The sequence below is a fragment of the Dipodomys spectabilis genome, unplaced genomic scaffold, assembly GCF_019054845.1.
Source record: "Dipodomys spectabilis isolate Male_0828 unplaced genomic scaffold, ASM1905484v1 ptg000039l, whole genome shotgun sequence".
In the NCBI taxonomy this organism is placed as follows: domain Eukaryota; kingdom Metazoa; phylum Chordata; class Mammalia; order Rodentia; family Heteromyidae; genus Dipodomys; species Dipodomys spectabilis.
In genome coordinates, this window is record NW_024870716.1 from 13,818,261 (window position 1) to 13,840,313 (window position 22,053).

General features: G+C 46.2%; 1 pseudogene; it reads right to left on the reverse strand.

Annotated features, from left to right (window-relative positions):
* Positions 1-3,663: 3,663 nt before the first annotated feature.
* Positions 3,664-16,149, reverse strand: LOC122106241 (annotated as a pseudogene).
* Positions 16,150-22,053: the final 5,904 nt, after the last annotated feature.

A 22,053-nucleotide genomic window follows, 5' to 3' on the forward strand; every position in this document is an offset into this window, starting at 1 on the left:
CACATAAAATGGAACTTTCACATCCTCCAGTGCCCTCAGTCTTCTGGCAAGGTTGAGAAGGCCAGCCACATCATTAAAACTCATCTTAGTAAACTCTTGTCTCTTGCCCTTTGCCCTCACTTGATTAGGGTAGCAGTCCTCTGGCCTTAGCCCATTTGAACCAATGTATAGCTTCCTCTTTTTATTCCTTTCTTCTGCTCCGCAATCAGGTTTTTCACCTCTAACCTTTCTGCTCTTTAGATAACTCCTCAGGAACAAGCAGACTCCTTCTCACCCCAACCTGTTCTTACCAGTCCAAATGACCTTAAGGTTCACCCAGGCAAAAGGGTCCTCCTCAAAATTCACTCTCCCAAGTTCCTACAATCAAAATGGGCTGGTCCCTACATGGTCACCCTAATTACCCCATCACTGTAAACCTTCCAGAACAGTTCCCTTGGTACCATCTCTCTCTAGTCAAGTCCTTCCATGAACTACCACTCCCTTTTCTAACCCATACCACTCCCTCTCTCTCTTCTCCTACTCTTCCACCACACTGTCCCCAACCTAGCTTAAAATTTCACACTCCCCCAACCTAGCTTAAAATTTCACACTCCTCTTCTACTCTACCTTTTTATTCTGGACTCACCTGGTGACTCAAATCTCATCCCATTTTCTCCCACAGGCCCACTGCCAGCAACCTTGGTGGATAAACAACAGCCCACCAGCCATGTCAATTGTCACCCTTTTTTGGCCTTGTTCTCTCTTCTTCCCTCCCTCTCAAGGGAGTAGCAGGCAATCCTCTCCTTCAGTCCACAGGCCTGAAAAGATCCCTCAACTTCACTTTATCTCCAAGTCACAACATATCTCATATGCAGATGGAGGCTGGATTTGTTGGTTTCACTCCTCATCTGCTTACTCTGCCCTCCTTATTCCCCTCAATGCCTTTCTTACCCAGCACATCTGCCTAGCCTAATCCAAGATTAAAGGCTCCTCCTTCTTTGTTCAATCTAATGCATACCTCCAGTACTACACTCCTCCCAGGGAAGTGCAGCTTACCTTGCACTATTCCTACTTTGACTCCTTCCATCACTTGCACCTAATTCTACTCCCACCCACCACTGGTAATACTCCTTTATTTACCCCAGCAGCCCTCTGCTTCTCCTCACTTCCTACCCCGCTCTCCACCCTGGTAGGAATCTTGCTGCCAGACGCCTGCAACCGCACCATTTCTATCCATTACCACCATCATCAAAATATCCAAGTAGATCAAGTGTGCTCCTGGAGGCCAAGGCCAAGGTTTTACAAACCGGCTACTTCCTGGGAACCCCCTCCCGTTCCCCCTGACAAGATTAATGCCTCTGGCCTAAACTGTTTATGGCTGGTGGACAGATCCTACCTTCCTTCTTTTCCCTGGGCAAAGTAACACTATGTCCTGCTGGCAAAGTCTCCAATCTTCTTTTGCCTCCAACTCAATGCCCTTCTCCCAGGCATTGCTCTGTTGTCCTCATTCCCTGTGTGCAGGGCTGAGCCTGAATGTCAAGGTGTCTATCCTTTGCTCCATTTGTTTTCTTTTCACATGTCCTCATGATTGCCTGGAGATGGCTCCTTTTTCCTTTGTGGCTCAGACTCCTACTTTTACTAGCCTACCAACTGAATGTGTGCCTGTGTCCTTATATATCTTTCACTGTTTTGTCTTTTCGGCCCCTGCAGATGCCTCATTTCAGGTCCCATCCATCCTCCCTCTCAATCCAACCCCTCCAACAGGGCTGTCCAGCTGGTGCCCCTTCTAGCTGCCTTGGGGATAAAAGTAGGTACTGGATTGGGCTCAGGGATCTGGTTACATCTCTCCCTGATTACAAGACCCTCTCCATTGAGCTTGGAGACTCTTCAGGAAATTGCACAACAATGTACTGAGGTACAAGACCAATTGGGTTCTCTAGCAGGTATGGTTCTCCAGAACCTCTACCTGCAGAAAAAGGTGGTGTGTGTATCTGGCCCTTGGGAACAATGCTGCTTTTATCAGAGCAAGTCTGGCCTGGTGAGGGAGGGGACCAAGAGACTACTAGACCAAGCTCCAAAACTTGATTAATTACAATCACAGTCCCTGTCCTGCTCCATGTGGGAGTCTCTCCTCCTGTGGATCCCACTACTCATGGGAACCCTACCACTCCTCATCCTGATTCTTCCTTTTGGATCCAGTCTATTCAAGTGTGTCAGCTGTTAGTGAAATAGCTCCCTTCCCATAGCTTAGTACACTCCTTTCCCTCTCTACAGCTTAGCATGCTCCCTTCCTAGGCAACACTAGGCGCATTTTGTAAAGGCAGTAAATATTCAGCCTCCAACCTCCTTCACCTTGGGGTGGCACTCCTCTGGGGGCAGCTACCACCATGTAAGTAAACAAGATCCCCTTAGAGTGACCTTCAGGTTTGGACAGTTGCAGGACCCTTTATCTACTATTTGGACAGCAGCCATAAATCCTAGTCTGCCATGATGAAGCCCCTGGCCCACATGTCCATATCAGGGTCTCTGCCTCCTAGACCCTACTAGCCCCTCCTAAGCTTCCTAGGTTATATAGGTCACCTCAGACAATAGCTAGTGCTTCTTCTCACTTCTCCCTGAGAAAAGTGGTCTTGCCAGTCCTTTCTCGGCAATACAGCTTTCTTTCTTCTACCTGGATGGCTGTGTGGTGTTTTGGCAAAGTCCAAATAATCTAACAGTAGCAATTTCTTAAAGGAACATATGGAAGCTTTCACCAACCAAAAGTTCACGGAACTCTCCATGGCAGTATACCAGGTCCTGAGAAAGGAGAGCCTCAGGACACCTCCACATCCCCCCATGTTTAAACCCTAATGCCCCAAAACAACAGGAAACAGCTAGACAGTGTCTTGCCCACCCTCTGCCTCTTACTTTTAAACCTATGCATAAAAAGCATAGGAATCAGGGGTGGGGGGTGGGGAGTCTGGGGGAAAGGATGGGAAGGGATGGAAAGGGGAAACAAAGGAGGAAGCTGCAATGCTTGATAAGAAATGTACTCATTATCTTGCCAATGTAATTGTAACCCTTCTGTACAGTATTTTCAAAAAAAAGCATAGGAATCTAAGGACTTGGAGTTAGCTTGCCCATCCTGGCAAGTCCTCTCCCTGCATCCCTTCCTGTTTACAAAAACCTGCTAAGTGTCTATTTCCTGGATGCTATACACTTTCCCGGTGGGACACAAGAATCCCTGTCCCAGTTGCATCAGGCCCCCTACACCTCTTCTCCTACACCTCTTTTCCGAATTTAACTCTTCCCCCAATTCCCATAGCCCACTTAATGTGACCCATGACAGTCCCCTGAATTTCACTTAAATTTTGTCCATACCTGTCCAGCTCTACTGCCTCCATTCCCAGTAGCAGCATTCCATTTCTGCTTGGAGCAGGCGGGCAGATCTGATGCCCACTAAAGCCTTGAGCTTTAGTTGCTGGGCTCTCATTTCTTAGAAAATGCCACCTTTCAAACTAGACATCAATGACCACTGCGCTGTTACTATCTGGTCCGATGGGCAGGGATGTGTGCACTGCGCAGGACCGGAAGTTCGGGCGTGTTCACTACCCAAGCGGAGCTGACAAGCCCAGGCCTCCACGGCCCACTTCACTCACCCTTCAGAGTAGTCTTCCTTGGGTCCTCCTGTGTGGTCCTCCCCCTTCAGGCCGCGGCTCCCCGCGTCTCCTTGTCTGTGTCCTCCACACTGAGAGGAGAGCCCGGGCGGCGGCGGTGACCAAGGCGGCAGCTGAGCCTCCGCAGCCGCCGGGGTCCAACATGGCACCTAGGCTGCACGCGCTGGGTGACCTGGCGACGGCGGCCGCAGCGGCCAATTCCTGCCCGCGTTTCCCGAGCGTCAGGCCCCGGAGGCTCCCACGTGCACGCGTCTCTCCAGGCCAGCAGAGCACAAAGCCAGACCGGAAAGCCAACCTCGCCTGTCAGTCCTGCCGGAAGCCCCGCCCCCCGCTCCTCGAGGGCCTCAGGCCGTTGGCGCCTTTGGAGGGACGCACACATCCTCACACACATCCCCACGGCAGAAAGGAACCCGGCTTTCATTACCTCCGAAACAGACAGGACCGCTCTCTGCACAGTAGAGAAGCCCAGCCCATACACCTTCAGCTACAGAATGAAACCCCACAGGCTCAGAGATTGTGCTCATTGAAAGGAAGTAGGAAGCGTGTTGAGACAATGTCTTGGGGTGGGAGCGCCATGAATGTATCTAACAATAGATGTGGTAAAATGGCGCCTGTGTCCATCTGTCACATAGGAAGGGGACTGAAGTGATTTTACACGCGCTGCCCACGTGAGCATGTGAACTTGCTCATAGACTGAACTGTATAGATCTAAAACTCACCGGGACGGGAGACATTAGTCACTCACCACAGTGAAACCAAAGGAGGCGACTCTTCGAAGGACCACAAAGGCTAAATGCCTCTATCTTCTGATCAGATTACAGGATATCCATGAAAATGAAAAAAAGAAGGAATGGTTTTCAGTTAACTCATTTTGGTGGTGTTGTGCAGGTGCTAGGCGGTGAGGTCAGGGCATGAATGCCATTTCTGACCTTTCTTGTTCTATGCCAGCTCTCTACCACTTGAGTCACAGCTCCACATCCACCTTTTTGGTAGTTCATTGGAGATAAGAATCTCATGGACTTACCTGCCCAGGCTGGCTTTGAACCTGGATCCTCAGAGCTCAGCCTCCTGAGTAACTAGGCTTACATGATGAGTCGCAGTGCCCCGCCTTATCTTAATTATTTTTGAGTCAGCCTAAATTGAATGGATATGAGTATGTCATTATGATATTACCATAGGAATGAAAGGGACTAAGGAAGATCCTATTCACAGCAGTTTAATAGTAAGAGAAATGTCTATCTTTGGTCTGATGTGGGGAAATAATTTGCCATATAAATGAGAAGTAAATATCAGCTTTTCTTTTTGGCAGTACTAGAATTTGAACTCATGGCTGCATATTTGCCTATTCATACACAGGTGACTTACATTTACTAATGAGGCAAAAATTGTACAGTTTTCATCATTGTAGCATTTTTAATTGTTTTTTGTTAAAGTCTTGAAATATACATAGCTGATTTATAGGTATTACATATTTTTCATCTGCATTAAGAAACAATGTACCTCTTTTCCCAGAGCAATTAAATGTTAGCTATGGTAATCCTAATTAGTAAAAAAAAACCTGACCTTATCACCTATGACCATCAGTAATGGTACTTCAATAAAACTACTGACATTCTTTGGCCACTTGGGATTTTGCCAAATTTGAGGGAACTGTATTTAGGTTCTGGATGGTAAGTGAATTTTGAGACCACAGAACAGCATCAGAGGCCCCCTCTAAATGGCCCTTGCAGAAAGTCTGGTTAGCTCCTACTTCAGGTTCTACATCACCAGAAGCAAAGAGACGGCTAGCTATTAAAGCAGCTGCTTTCAATAATATGGACACCTCCATGGAAGTTCTCCATGTTCTCCATGGAGAACACAACAAATTTGCTTGATCTTCCACACCACAGAAGCCGTAAGTAATAAAGATAAAACACTACTTAGAAGGTGACAAAAAAGCACAAGATCAATGATTGTCTTGTGTTGTGAGAATGCAATCTGTATCTTAATAGGACAAGAAAAGTTGCTGACATACACATAGAACGTAATATTAGGACTGCTTCTAAGTTAAACTTTTTATATGAAAATCTACTTCTGTGATCCTTTCTATTAGTCTTGGAAACTCGAGGAGTCTCTTCACCAGGTATTGTTCCACCTGCTGAACCCATTGATCTTGTGCTATTGAGATGAAAGTTGTTCGATGTGTTAATTGCAATATCCACATTTTGGTGTGCTGCTTCTGGGCTTGCTATGAAGTTTCTGGCAGTGTGACGGCAATCATCTTCCTACAACAAGCTGAAGGTAAACTGATAGTCCGTCAAAAGGCTGCAGTAACTTGTTGATTGTCAACATAATGATTTTAGAATCCCATAATTGGCATAGATAAACTTTTATTCCTCTGGATATACAGAAACATTTTACTGTGTGCACATAAGATATAATTGTATGGTCACTACGTGTACAAGCTGTACATTGTCCACCATCGGTTGGACCTCCTTAATAACCTAGCATGTAATCTTGACATTTTTTTTTCCTGTAGGGAGATATTTTACACTGTTCAAACACACTATTATTGATACAAGTACTATGTCCATTACACTGGCCAGCTGGACACTAGATAAGGGACCATTCATATTTCTTTTCTTTTGGGCAAAGATTGGTGTCAAGAATTTTCTCATTGTGGGCTGGGAAGGTGGCTCAGTGGTAGAGCGCTTGCCTTGCATGCATGAGGCCCTGGGTTCGATTCCTCAGCACCACATAAGCAGAAAAAAAAGCCGGAAGTGGCGTTGTGGCTCAAGTGGTAGAGCACTAGCCTTGAGCTGAAGAGCTGAGGGACAGCACCCAGGTCCAGAATTCAGGCTCCATGACCGGACTCGGAAAAAAAAAAGAATTTTCTCATTGTGCATTCAACAAGCCTCATTAGTCCTCACCAAGACCATTCAATGCAGTGTCTTCTAACTGTATCACCAGGATCAATGCACAGGCCACATCTGGACTGTTCTAAACAATGTCCACAGGTTCTTAATTTAGAACAATTATGAGGAGACTGGGTGACAGTTTTTGCCACTCCAGCCATTGCCCAGATTACATAGGTATTAGAGCCAACACATCAGTGTGTACTGCTGTTCCACATATACTAGTTGTACAAGCTGCTTGTATAGTTGGAACATAATGTTGTAGAGACTGTGGATCTTGACATGGCCTTACATTTTGGTTTGGACTAATGACAGGCCTTTCACAGACCTAGATGTAGAAGGATTTGCTCTTAAGCCTGCCTCAGCAGCCCTTTCTAAAAAAACAGAAGCATTTAGTTCTCCAGGAAGCCACTCTACTATTGCATTTGTCATGGATGATGTATCTTCCCGTACCCAGTGGGATATATTGATCTAGCCTAGCCCAACCCAAGGTGATACTTTCCGTTGTGTATATTTCTGTTGTTTATCCACCTCCTTGCAAGGTGTTAATGAAGAAAGATTCCCACTGAGATTGTAGCAACAAAGATGAGCTGGCCAAGCCTGGCATTTCTCTCCTCACTGAACCCACTGGCAATTCAAGTTTAGTTGAGTGGCTTTTACAGCTTGTAAGTTGGTTACAAATCTTCTCACAGGACATTTGGTCTCTTTTCTGACAGGCGCACTGCAGTTACCATTTGCTGAAATGCGTTTCCTGTCATCCCAGCTTTGGCTCCCTTTTGTATTGGCAGCACAGCTGGCACACTTTGCTTATCTATTACATCTATCATCAGAAGCAGCTGTTTTGTAGAGCATTTGGCTCTAAGAATATTATTCCCAGATTCCCAAGATTCACTGTGAGTATTATTATCCCAAAAATCTTTTATACATGCAGCATTTCTACAAAGTTCTTCACCTCTGAAAGCTTTGCAATTTGGAGGCTTGTATACAAGGATATCATCAGGTTACACTAGAAAAATCCACCAAATGTATATATGGACCCATTAGTGGCTATGGTAGAGTGTCCAAATCTGTTAAGGTCTCTGAAGATTTAATTACAGTAACGTTTTCCTTCATCACAAGCTATGGCATAGGCCAGGGAATGGGCAGAAAAACATTTTGCACCATTACTCAAGTGTCATTATGGATATTTCCTCTAAAGATAAGCATAGCTCCATTGAGAAGAACAGTTAATGAAGGTATCTGGAAAACACACTTTATTTTTTTTAATACTTTTTTATTGTGAAAATACTGTTCAGAGGGGTTACAATTACATGAGCAAGGTAATGAGAACATTTCTTACCAAGCATTGTTGCCTCCTCCTTTGTTTTTCCACCACCATCCCTGCCCTGCCTTTCCATCTCCACAACTACATTCCCTACCTCTTCCCACCTTACCAAAGTTGTAAAGTTCATTTTTCTTTTTTCTTTTTTGGGTCTGGTCGTGGGGCCTGAATTCTGGGCCTGGGCACTGTCCCTCAGCTCTTCAGCTCAAGGCTAGTGCTCTACCACTTGAGCCACAGCACCACTTCCGGCTTTTTTCTTTTTGCTTATGTGGTGCTGAGGAATCCAACCCAGGGCCTCAGGTATGCAAGGCAAGCGCTCTACCACTGAGCCACCTTCCCAGCCCCTGTAAAGTTTAGTTTTCAACATAGCACTTTGTATATTTCATTGTTGCAGTGGGTCCACTTGTATCCCTACTTAAACAATTTGTTTGTTTTTTCCCTTCTCCTCCCCAAATTATACCAACAATTATATTAAGTGAAGTAAGCCAGGCCCAAAGAAACATAGGTCCCATGTTTTCCCTTATTTACAATAACTAGTATATGTCTGAGACATTTGGAAAAGGTCAGATAAGATGATGTTAGGCGAAATGAACCCCAAGGTAAGGACACAAGTGGTTTTTTCTTCCTTGCTATTGTTTCTAACATATTTATAAGGTGATTGTTTTGTTGCTTTGCATGTCCCTCCCCTCGCTATAACCCCTGTTTTCACACTTTCTTTCAAAATAGTCTGAGTCTTAGTGGTAACTTCATACATATCAAGATCATCTGTCAATCCATCCCCATGGGCTGGTAATGCTTTATAGCCCCCATGAATATAAATGGACTTTGGTATTTCATCCTACACACTCGTGTGGTTGCATCCACCTGGTACAGTAGTTCCTTTCATTTTTGGACAAAGCTAGGTGTTGGTTGATACATGATATTCCTGCCTGCTGCTTGTAAACACATACATTGCAGAATATCCAGGTATTATGACCATTACATCTCTCCCATCCAGCTCCATAATATGTACTGAATGTCTCTCCATAGCATACTGCTGACCATGTCCAAGAACAGTAGGCGTTGTGCTCCAAGACTAACTTACATATGTTAAGAGCCCATAATTCATCTGTGATATTGCCATCATTTGTTTCAATTCTGCATCTACACATTAAAAATGTTTCCCTACAAGGCCAGAGAGTGTTCTTGTCTCTAGAGAGAACCCCTTCTAGAGCTCTGATATTACATATGCTGCTTTCTAAATTGCAATTCAAGTCCATTTGAAAAGAACCATAGTTAAGAGTATATCAACAGATTACCCACATAAATTTCCCATGCAAAACTGCTTTATGTGAAGCCCTAGCTACAGAAGGGCAGAACAAACGTTTAACATTTGGCAAAATCCAGTGAGACTCTGTGGAAGGGACATTCAAAAAGGAATGGGGACATTGCCAAGGATCATTGCAGACACACACTTTTCTCAGGTTAGATCACAATGGACATGATCTGGGCTGCTGCCAGTTGAATATTACATGCTTCACTCTTCCAGTATGGATTACACTCCTAATATACTTGACTTTTAACAAAGGTCCCAGTGGTACACATCACATTACCAGAGCAATTGCTGGGGCAAGAAGTGATTGAAGGAAACTATGGAAACCAGGTAGGTTATAGGCACCAACAGTTTAACAATGCACAGCCAGATGCTGTAAGAACTTCTGGAACAGTTTCATTTCCCCTTGTTTCAGGGACTATCAGTCCACTCAGCACAGCTATTAAAGGTGCATATGTTGACTCTCCACCATATGATCCAAGCTGCATTCTGTAGCAAAATGATTAAATCTTAACAGTGTATTTGGATAGCCTTCAATTAGTCATGTACATTTAGTTTTATAATGATTGTTAAAAATCTAGAGGGTTCTGTGAACTTGAACCTGCCCTGGCAGTGCTGGCACTTGTTCCCCACCCAGCATGGGTGGCAGAGGCAGGTACAGTTGACACAATGACTTGAAAATCAGGTGCCTGTCTTCTCCCAAGGCATGGCCTGGGACACTTGCGCATAGTGTGCCCAGTAGAGGAAGCCATAACACAGCAACGAACTGTTCCACACAGTAACCAGGAGGAAGCACCACCTCACAAGGCCAAGCAGGCATGAGACCTTGCTGGGCCCTTTGCTCCAGAGGGGATCTGACAAGGCAGGGAGCTGATGGGTAGGGCTGCATTCTATTTTTGATCCTCACAGTGCATGAGCAGATCAAAAGGTAACTACATGCAGGGGCAGGACTAGGGCTGTTGGGATAAAGGACTGAAACCACTGTTTACACAGCAAGAAAAATACATGCTCATTGTGGTGGTACACACTCGTAGTCCCAGCAACTCAAGAGGCTTGAGAATCAAGACTAGGCTCTCTCATAGCTTTACAATGAGGAGAGCAGTGAATGTTGATCATTTAAGTTTTATAAGACTGGTTATTAGTGCAGGTCAAGTTAGAAAAAGATCTAGTCAGTCAAAGCCAAAAATTGGGTCCTGTTAACCCATTAAAATCGATCTTTTAGCCTTGTCAAGAGATACCTGGTATTCCACATATGATATTGGGAGTTGACCCATTGGAACGTGGATAGTGAGAATCCTTGGATATCTTTAATCAAGCAAGCCCAGAAATACCTCTCTAATTTAGAATAGGAGCAGTTGGCATCCTGGCCACTTACTAATATTGTCTAATGGTTGCTAGAGGACATGATTATGTATGTATGATCATGTATATATGATCATGCAAATAGGTCATATATGTTTCCCCGGCTTAGAAAGAATAATTATAGTAGATAACAGCTGCTGTTTTCAATCCTGCAATTGGAGTAAAAAAATTTTCCTTGATTAAAAAAAGATGTCAATTTCATTCTACCAAAATAAATCCATGCTAAACCTCTTTATTGGTGACTCTCTCCTATTTGTAGGATACCCTGAAAATTTTTTTTCATGCCTGGAACTCAGAGACCTGTAATTCAGGTAGGATTTGGAAACTGAGGGAACCAGTCATCCATTTTCTCATGATAGAAAATAGCCTCAGACTGGGGTTGAACCTCACCAGCTATGGAAACATTTGTTAAGAGACAATGTGAAAGACCATTTGCTGGGCCCGTGAATGAACAGAAAGCCCAACCACCCAGGGCCCCTCCTTTGCCTGTGTGCTTTTGGATCTGAGCCATGCGCTGCTAGTCATTGACAATCATGTTAGGCTCCAGGAAAAATAGAATTCACCATGAAGAATCTTGGTGGACAAAAAGCAAACTGACCCTCAGATGGACAACACCTTCTTCTCACCTTCTTCAGTAGAATAGCCAAAAGGTACAGATGACCTGAGAGCTTCTAGAGTCAAAGACTGAGCTACTGTTCAATCAGGCCACAGTTTTGGCTTGGGACTGCTATGACTAACTATGTATGTCTTTTTTTTCCTACCCCTAGTTCTCTATATTTAACCTGTAGTCACACCTATGACCCTGAGGATGGCTGAAAATGGATTTAAGTGCTATAATTCCAGTGGCTAGCTTTATAAATCATCTTTCCTGTCTTTCACCATGTCTAATTATTTGCCATATGAGGAGGACCTGTGGCTTGGTCTAATGTGAAACTCCTGGATTCGGAGTGTGCAGTCCGAACAGCCAGTAGCAGCCTTGGTGAGTCATGCAGGAGAGATTTTTGTCACTCGCAATGAGCTACCCCTAGGTAAAGAGGTAAAACGAATTGGTTTCCTTAAGCTGTAGAATAATTCTTACTCCAGTGACTTTTGCTTGTCTTTCTTACTTGGGCAAGTATTGGCTGCTTTTTTGCCCATTCAGTGAAGCAGAGAAATGAGTAGAGGTAGAGACCCTTTGCATCCCTGGTAAGTCCTCTGCAGTCGTGCTCCATTGGATTTTGCTTTCTTCTCACTTCAACACACTTTCCTACTTGAGAAAAGTTGAAATCCTGTGTGTGTGCCCTGTTTTTGAGCTCTTTCTATTTGAACTTAAGCCATTTCTTTCTATATTGGGAAGGTTAAAACAATGCAGGAACAATTAATAAAAAATTTGTCCTTGTGAGAGAAAAATTTAAGGATGCAAGGTTTGAAAATTAGGTTATTTGGGAGAAAGCTTTTGAAAATTAAGAATCAAATCACTGCTGGAATCAGTGGCTCATGCCTGTAATTCTAGCTACTAGGAGGCTGAGATCTGAGGACCTCGGTTTGAAGCCAGTCCAGCAGGAGAGTCTGTGAGAGTCTTATCCGCAAATTACGGAAACAGCCAGAAGTGGTGCTGTGGCTGAAGTAGTAGAGTGCTAGCCTTGAGTACAAAGCCCAGGGACGGTGCCCAGGTCCAGAGTTCTAGCCCTAGGAGAAACAAAAATTTGTTTTTGTGTTATTTTATATATGTCTATCAGTGTGTTCTACAATGATTAGCTTAATGGAGGCCAAAATTATATGGGGACAGCAACAGTCTTTAGATGTGGGCCCTTTCTTCAGTCTAAGATAAAAATTACTCCAAATCAAAAGGAACATCATTGGGCAAAACTCAGCCTGTTCTTGGATTTCCTAAAAACAACTGACCAATGTAATTGAGATTATTTGCACTTTCTTAGCTGAGGTTCACATATAAGTGAAAACTCTGTGTGTGTGTGTGTGTGTGTGTGTGTGTGTGTGTGTGTGTGTGTGTGTGTGTGCGCTAGTTCTGGAACTTGAACCCAGGGCATAGAGGATATCCTTGGAACCCTGGGCATGGGAAAAGTTCCTGGACTTTTTTTTTTCCCCTCAAGGCTAGAATTTGATCTCTTCAGCTACAGCTTGCCTTTGGCTTTTTGATAGTTGGTTGCAGATAAATTTATGAGACTCTGGGCTGGCTCAGATTTTGGCCTCAGTAGGTAGGGTTATAGATATGAGTCACTGGTACCTGGATACAATGATTCTTAACTGTAAAATTACAGCTGATGAAGTATATGTTTTTTCTTTTGTTCTTTCTTCCATCTGTGCTAGATTATTAGAGTTTGCCAGAGAACCATGGAGACATCCAGGTACAGAGAAGAAAGAAAGGTTTATTGCTGGGAAAGGGGCCGGCAAGACCTCTCCTCACAAGGGAGAAGTGGCGAAGCACCGGCTGTTGTCTGAGGTGACCTGTATAACCTAGAAGGTTTGGGAGGGGCTAGAGTGGAGGCAGAGACCCTGGTAAGAAAGTCTGGGCCAGGGGCTTCATCATGGTGGACTAGGATTTATGGTTGCTATCCAAGTAGTTGATAAGGGATCCTACAGCTGCCCAGACCTGAAGGTCACTCTAAGGGGATCTTGTTGCCTTATATAGTAGTAGCTGCCCCAGAAAAGTGTCATCCCAAGGTAGAGGGGATTGGAGGCTGATTATTTACTGCCTTTACTAAGTGGGCCTACTGTTGTTTAGGAAGGGAGCATGCTCAGCTGTGGAGAAGGGAAGGAGTAGATTAAGTTATGGGAAGGGAGCTCGTTTTGCTAACAATCTGCCACTTGCAAGAATCCTAGTTTTCCACTGCCAGGAGGCAATGGCTTATGCTTGTAATCCTAACTACTTAGGAGATTGAGATCTGAGTATCTCAGTTCAAACCCAGCCCTGGTAGAAAATCCAAGACACTCTTACCTGCAATTAATCAGGAAAAAGTTGGAATTAGAGGCAAGGTTCAAATGGTAGAGCACCAGACCTTACCAAAAAGGCCTAGGAAGGTAAAGGCTGGAGTACTTTCACAAAAAAGAAATAATTATTGGTTTTCCTAAGTTCTTACCTCAACCAGGCCAAACTAAAGACAAAATTCATCAATTAACTCTCAAAGGCTCCACCAAATCAAAAAAATTACAGGGGCTAGGTCCTTTTAAACAAACTCAACAGGCTGCTGTGACTGTCTAATTGAGGGTTTACAAAGGTCTAAAACAAATAATCGTGATAATCCTGATCAGTTTCATTCTGTTGTAATTTTCATCAAACTCTCTCAAGAGGCTATTAACCAATTTATATAGATAACTTTTGGTGTGATGAAGCAACGGAAAAGACCAGAGTTGTCCAAACAAAAAGACATTGTAAGTCACAAAACATGTTCTACAGATAACTTTCAGTTTTCTTATAGCTTAAATCAGGAAATGCAAAAGATAACAGGAAAAGAAAATTTTCATATTTTATTTTAAAAACACATGAAGCAGTACATTTCAGTGAAAAATATTGAGATAGGGGCTGGGAAGGTGGCTCAGTGGTAGAGCGCTTGCCTTGCATGCCTGAGGCCCTGGGTTCGATTCCTCAGTACCACATAAGCAAAAAGAAAAAAGCCGGAAGTGGTGCTGTGGCTCAAGTGGTAGAGCGCTAGCCTTGAGCTGAAGAGCTGAGGGACAGTGCCCACACCCAGAGTTCAGGCCCCATGACCGGACCCCAAAAAAAAAATATTGAGATATATGATATTCTATAGATGTTCTATAATGATATTTTTATTATTATTTTATTGCAAAGATGCTGTATAGAGGGGTTACAGTTACATGAGTAGGGTAACGAGTACATTTCATAGTGAGCATTGTTACCTCCTTTATTATTTTCCCCCTACCATCACTTCCTTCCCCACCTTCCCAACTCCTCCTGCCCCCCAACCCCGACATTGTAAAGTTCATTTTCAATATAGTGTCCTGTACATCTCATCATCACAATGGGTCAGCCTGCATCCTCATTTAAGCATTCTGCAATATCCCTTCCCCTCCCCCAAATTACCAAAATATATATACAAGGTGCAGAACACCAGCATGAAATCCAGTGAAAATGGGTTATACCATGGAGGAAGAACGTACACTAGGAACAAAAGAATCATATAGTGTATTGTAAGTACATTAAAAGCACTAGAAAGAAAGAGAAAAACCTCTTGTGTCCCTGTCTTGGGGTACATTTTGCTTACCATTATCTCATATGGTCATATGTACATAGCCTTTGACCTACTCTGCTTGTGCTAGACATGTACTAGCCACTGTAAATAAGGGAAACTATGGGACCTATGTTTCTTTGGGCCTGGCTTACTTAATATGATTTTTTTCCAAGTCTTTCCATTTCTTAACAAAAGAAGCAATGCCATTTTTTCTGATGGAGGCATAGAATTCCATTGTGTGTATTATATATTTTTTGAGGATGAGAATTCTGTACCCCATTTGGTGTTTTGCAATTCCAGCACATCTCTGATTGTTAAACTCACTTTTCCTTTTTCCCAAACATTCAGCATTAAGAACCCTTCTCTTGTTTTCTCAAATCAATATTCCCATCATGACATTTTAATATTCAAACAAGAAAATTTACTGTTGCTGGGGCAGATTTCAGTACATTTCGAAAATACATTGACTGTACCCTGAATATACCAACATATAATCTGAAATGAACATAAAGTATACAGTACTGAAATATAAATGTTTTATATAAAAATTAAGGTAATATCATGTATTGAAATTAGGGCACCGGTGGCTCATGCCTGTAATCGTAGCTATTCAGGAGGCTGAGATCTGAGGATCGCAGTTCAAAGTCAGCCTGAGCAGGAAGGTCTGTGAAATTCTTATCTCCAATAAACCTCTTGAAAACTGAAAGTGGTGCTGTGACTCAAGTGGTAGAGCACTTGCCTTAAGCTAAAGAGCGCAGGGACAGTGCCCAAGCCCAGAGTTCAAGCCCCACGACTGACCAAAAATAAAAGAAACTAAGATATTACCATATTATTAAATTACTCTATAAAATATTTACTGTCACCATTATCAAATAGTAATATGATGTGATGGTGTTGCTGCTCACCTTCCTTTGTAAAGGAGCTTCTCCTTGCATTAACTTTTGCCTGGGTCCCTTCCCTGAAACCCATAGACTCTTAGATGTCCCTAGATACCAGTTACCTCCCAGCAGCCTCTGCTCTGTCTGGCTTACAGTTACCCCATTTTTCCTACCAACCCATTATACTTCAGTTCTCATGCCCAAAAGTATCTTTTGGAGAATAGTAGCCCCAGTCTTTAGATGGTAATGATATCAAATGCATCATCTCTTTCTCACTTATAGAAGAAAGGGAGGCAGGACTCTTCACCCCCCCCCCCTCACCCCCCGTCTGTGGGCTCTTGCTGGGGCTGGATGGCAGGCAGCAGCGGCACAGGAGGCTCTGCAGTGGGGCTCTCCAGGGGCCCAGGGGCCCCAGCCTCTCCAGGGACAGGCTTCAAGTATTCTTGAAGATGCACATCTTCACAGCCTTGCTACTCCTCCCTGACCTTCATCCTCAGGGGGCCTGAGAGGTCTGAGGGGGCCTCGGCAGCAGGAGTCTGGACGGCTGCCAGCATCATGTCCTGGCACTCTGTGCTCTCTCCTGTAAGGCCAGCAGCAGCTCTTTCAGCTCCTCCCTCTTCCTCCTCTTCTCCTGGGACAGCTGGCTCACACACTGCTCTTTCTCCTGACACAGCTTCTCCAGGACTTCTAGCTGTTCCTTGTACAGCACGATGGTCTCTTCCATGGTGGTCAGGTGTTGGGTCAGCTGGCTGCAGCAATGGTGGAGGTCATCCACGTGACTCTGGGGGTGTCCCTTGCCGGCCAGGTCTTCGGGGAAGCAGATGTGCAGCTGCTTCTTGGGCGCCTGTGTGTCCTGCTTCCTCTTGCCGAACAGCCTGTGGATGCAGCGCTGGGGGAAGGCGGCCTGGCTCTCCAGCTTTCTCTGGCACTGGGCTGCCAGCTGACTCAGGCACCCGCAGCGGGCCTGCTGCTCCTGCAGCTGCCGGCTCATCCTCGCCTTCCTGCCTTCTGCGATGGACAGTGCGTCCATGTAAAAATCCCACATGCTCTGCGGGTTGTCTACGTCCTCTGGGACAGTCACATCATGGGGAGTCGCCTCCTCACCCTTGTCTTCGTCTTGGCTCAGGCCTTCATCTTCCCTGGGGAAAGCCAGGGCGCTCAGCTGGGCCCGCAGCTGCGCCTTCTCCTGTCTTGTTGCTTCCAGACACTTCAGAGTGTCCTGTAACTTCTCCCTTTCCATCTGGGCCAGCAACTTGCTCTGCACCTGCTCCTGCTTCAGCTGGTCCATCAGATGGCTCTGATTCAGCAGGTGCTGCTGCAGGGCCTCCTTCTCTGACATCAGCTGCTGGTTAGTGGCCCTGTGCTGTTTGCAGGTGGCGCTCAGCTCCTGCACCTGGGCCAGGTACTTATCATGCAGCTTCTGCACACCCTCAGTTGCTTGGCGCTTGAACTCAGCCAAATCTTTTCCTTCTCCTAACTTCTCTTCAAGCTAATCCAGCTTCTCCTGCTGGGTTGTCTTCTGCTGTTCTGCGTGCAGGATGCTGGCGAGCTCCTCCTTCTCAACACTCAGCCTCTGCAAGGCATCCTGCAGCTGGGCCAGCTCTTCTTTCAGTTCACGAAGTGCACCAGTGTGCATCTCAATATCTAGTGTTCCTTCTCCATCTTCTCGAGGATCTTGTGCCGATCTTCAGCATGCTATTTCCATTCCTCAACCTTCTTCTGCAATATCCACAGCCACTCCAATGTCCACAGGTTCTGGAGACTGAGGCTCTGGTTCTCCTCCACCTGGGGTGCAGTTGCTCCTCTAGGGTCTTGAGCTCCTTCTGCAACTGCAGGGTGTGGGCCTGAAGCTGCTGCTCAGCCTGAGTTGGCCCTGCAGGTGGCTGTGGGGGCGGCAGTTCTGACAGCTGCTCTCTCAGCTCCACCAGCTTGCTCTCCAGCTCCAACACCTGCCTCACCCCTTGCTCTTTCTCCTCTCTCAGCTGGCTCACCTTCTCTAAGATCTTCTAGGACCTTCTAGGACCTTCTCTTTCTCCATGGAGCTCTCTACCCTCAGGTCCTCTGCAAAGGTGTCTCTTTCCACCTTTAATGTTGCTACGAACCCTTTCATATGGTTGTCTTTCCAACTCTGCCTGGTCCACTAGTGCCTCTTGGAACGTGTGGATTTGGATGTTCATGTCGCCTTCTTTATCAGGAGCACTTCCAGCCTCTCCTGCAACTCAGTGTTCTCATCCTCCAGGTCTTCATATCTTATGCCTTTTCCTGGAGCTGCAGCTTCACGCAATTCAGGGCTTTATGAGCTCTATGTTGTTCTGCTAGGTCTCATTCTGCATGGTGGAGACTGCAGACAATGTTGTTTCTAGCTCTGTCATGTGCTGGTGTGCAGCCTGCCGGCAGTTGGTAAGACCTTCCTGCTCCAGTGCTCTTTCATTGGCCACCTGCTGCATGTGCGGCAGGGAAGGCTCTAAACCCGATTTTTCAGAAATCAACAGCTGTATCAATAGCGACAGCTTGTGTGGCTACAAGCTCTGCTTTCAGGGCTTTGTGCACACAGGCCATCTTCTCATTCTCTTTCCACTATTATGCTGCAGCTCTTTCATTTCCTGCTTCAGTTGTTGGATCTCAATGCAGAGCTGCTGCTTTTGTATTGTGCTGGAGTCCAGGGCAAGCACCAGGTGTTGGTTGTGTCTCTCCAGGTCCTTGGTGTTGTTGGGACCTGTGACACTCTTGACCCTGGCTGCTTTGACAGTGCCCAGGGAATGGGGGGGGGGGGGCTCAGGGTTTGTATGGTCTTGGGCCACACCCTTGAGTAAGGAGTCTCCAGCAGTGTTTGTCTTGGGGTTACCTCCCTCTTTAATTTTCTTCTTGTTCTTGTAATCTGCAGGCTTAGCAGGACCATTCTTCTGCTGGTATTCTTGCAGTTGTTTCTTTCCTGCAGCTAATTTTTTTTGTCTTTTACGCTCAGATATCCCAGCACTGGGATGTCGAAGGGGGGGGGGGCACATTCCCAGGCTCTCTAAAATCAACTCTATTCTTACAATCACCACTAGCTGTCTATCTCCACTATACCTCCTAATCACCTTGAATCGCTCACTCACCACTCACCACTTCCACCTCTCTCAACTGCTGTAGTGGTGTGAACCTATAGAGGGGAATCCCAGTGCTACGTGGCAAGATAGGGTGTGGGAATGGCCTAAACCCATGTATCCCTTTGGTTAGAGAGAAACAAGGAAAATTTGGAGGTGTTGCCAGAATCTTGTGATCCAGGCAGAATGGGTGGAGGCCCAATGACAGCTTGTCCTGCTGCCCTTCCCTTATGTATCTCTGCCCAATATGGGTCAGTGAGGGAGCAGCTCTTGTTGGGTGCCTGCACAGATACATCTGTTCATATCAGGAGATCTCTACCACACAATTGTAATTACTCAGTGATTCCAAGAGTTAGTTGTTTGGCCAATGCTCTAGACCTTCTTGTGTTTGAGATTCTCATGATCAGGTTTGGTGGATCAGACTTCCAGAATTCAGGTGGTGACTGAGAAACTGGCAGCAGGAACAGTTTTCACTGTATAGTCTCAACTTTGCCCCATATTTTCAGGTCTTAGAAATGCCTCGTCAATGCCATGCAGTCCTCCAGACTGCCCTACTGTTACCACCCCCTCCTCCCAGGTGCCTGTGGTGTATCTGCCTACTTCTTGGTGCAATAACCAGTGGGGCTGAAGCTCGCCCCTTGCTGTCCTCATCGCCTCAAGGCTCAGCCCGCTGGAGGGGTCAGGGCATCCAGGCTGATGTCACCAACTCACGGGGTGGGTTGTCAAGAGGTGTCAAGAAGTGGTTGGACAGTGGGTGGCTTGGGGGAGGTGCAGGAATAACAGTTGAAACTGTTGGAGCTATTCGAGTGGGGGAGGCACACAACCTATTGTAATAACCCATGGGGCCCCAATAATCAGTGGGGCCCAATAGTCAGTGTGACCCCCATGGCCTGGCCTGCGGGAGGGGGCAGGGCATCAAGAGGTGGGCCTTACCCCTCCACAGACCTGGCCACTGACAGAGTAGGGCTTTGAGAGGCTGACGTCACCACCACACAGGGCAAGCTGCAAAAAGGGGCAGGGCATGCTGCCAGTAGGGCATGCTGCTGGAAGGGGAGGGGTGCGCTACTGGAGGGGTGAGGCGTCAAGCCCTACATGGCAAGCTGTCAGGAAGTGATTAGGCAGTGGGCAGCTTGGGGGAGAAGCATGAATGGCAGTTGGAAAACTGTTATGGGAAACCCATTAGTGGAAGAACCTATAGGGAAAAATAGTTACTACAGAGTTAGTGTGGAGTTAGGGGAGGAGTAGGAGTGGAGGAAGAGGCAGCAGGAGGGGAAAGCCTGCTGGAGCAGAGCAGGGCAGACCTGTGGAGGACAGGGCAAGCCTTGAGAGGCCATTTGGGGCTTCTCGAGGAAGCCATTTGGGGCCTCCACTGAAGGTCACTGGGGCCTCCTGGAGGGTCATTTAGGACCTTCCTCTAGAGAGGCCTGTGGAGAGGCACCGTCCAGAGCAGAGCAGGGCAGGCCTGTGGAGAGTGGAGAGGCCTGCAGAAGAGGAGGAAGGGAAGAAAGGGGAAAACCTTCCCCTTTGGAGCTTTGAAGCTTTGGAGCATTGGAAGTCAGAATTTGGATGTTTGCACACTGACTAATGGAGGTTTGCAGACCAACTAATAAAGGTGGGGGGGGGGAACTCAGGGCTGCCTATTGGAGCCTTGGAGGTTTGGTGGTTGAGGCTGCTCTTGGTTCTGGGTATCTCTCCCAGGACAAGGTAGTCTCAAGTCCCCTTTCTGGTGTAAATAAACTTCTTTTGTTCACCTCTTGCTGTGCCTCGATGGATTGTCTTGCTCTCTGGAGATAAGTTTTGGAGACTCCAGTGAGATAATCCATTTGGATGGTAGCAGGCCTTGGCCCTAGGGAAACCCCCTCATAGGTGAGTGTCTCAGCCCTCAGGGGTGAGAACCTCCCTTGAATGTTTGCTTCCCGAGGACTAATGTGGACAAGAATCATTTGGGAACCCTTTAGGGGTGAGTCTGGGCAAGTTTGTCAGGCTGTTTTTAGAACCTCCTTGAGAGGTCATCTGGGGCCTCCTCAAGAGGCCATCTGGGACTTCCTCCAGAGGTCATCTGGCGCTTCCTTGAGTAGCCATCTGGGACCTCCTTGAGAGGTCATGTGGGCCTCTTTGAGAGGCCATTTGGGAGTTCTTTTGGAGGTCATTTGGGGCTTTTCAGAGGCTATCTGTGACTTCCTCGAGGATCATCTGAGGCCTTCTTGACAGGCCATCTATGACCTCCTTGAGTGGTCATCTGGGACCTCCTGCAGAGGTCATCTGGAGCTTCCTTGAGAGGCTATCTGGGACCTTGAGAGGTCATCTGGGGTGTCCTCAAGAGGCCATCTGGGAACTCCTCTGGAGGTCATCTGGGGCTTCCTTGAAAAGCCATCTGGGACATCCTTGGGAGGTCATTTGGGTCTCCTTGCAGAGGCCATTTGGGACTTCTTCTGGAGGTCACTGGGGACTTCTTCACGAGGGCATCTGAGACCTCGTAGAGAGGTCATCTGGGAGATCTGGGACATGTGGGTTAAGAGTCTGTTGCTATTTGTTTGTGTATGTTTGCTGATAATTCTATCCATGTCTTGTATATGCCTCTGCTTACTCTTTTTTTCTAGGATAGGAGAACAATGTCCTAAAGTTCTCGTAAGTGAAACTGTAACTGAAAAACCTTCTTCCCCAGTGTTACAGGATCCCCCAGAGGAAGACACACTGGCGTGCTCTCCCCCCTATTCTGTGTCATCCGCACCTCAAATATTAAGTCCCTCCAATACTAGAAGTGGTTCCTTGTACCAGCCTGAGGTGGTACAAGGTGGTACAGTCCCCTTATTACCCTTGAGACAGACACATGGGGAGATGGTGGGCAAACCCCGTTTCTAGTGTATGTTCCCTTTACAACCAGTGACCTGTATAACTGGAAACAACAAAATCCATTCTTTTCTGAAAAACCTCAGGGCCTCATCTCCTTAGTAGAGACAGTATTTTTCACACACCAGCCTACCTGAGACGATTGCTAGCAACTTTTACAGGTGCTTTTCACCTGGGAGGAAAGGGAGCGAATCTGACTCAGTGCCTTGAAGGTGGTCCTTGGATCAGATGGTTTACCCACTGATGACCCAGTCCATTTGGAGCGAGTCTTTCCCCTGACTTGCCCAAGCTGGCATTACAACAGCGATTGAGGTAAGGAGGCGCTTACCAATTATTGCCAGACTCTGTTAGCAGGGATACAGGCAGCAGCTAGGAAGCCAACTAATTTATCTAAGGTGAGTGAGACTGTACAGCTCCCCAGTGAGTCCTCTGCTGCTTTTCTAGAATGTCTCTTGGAGGCCTATGGAACCTATACACCCATAGATCCTGAGGCCCCAGAGAATCAAAGAGCCCTAAATGTGGCCT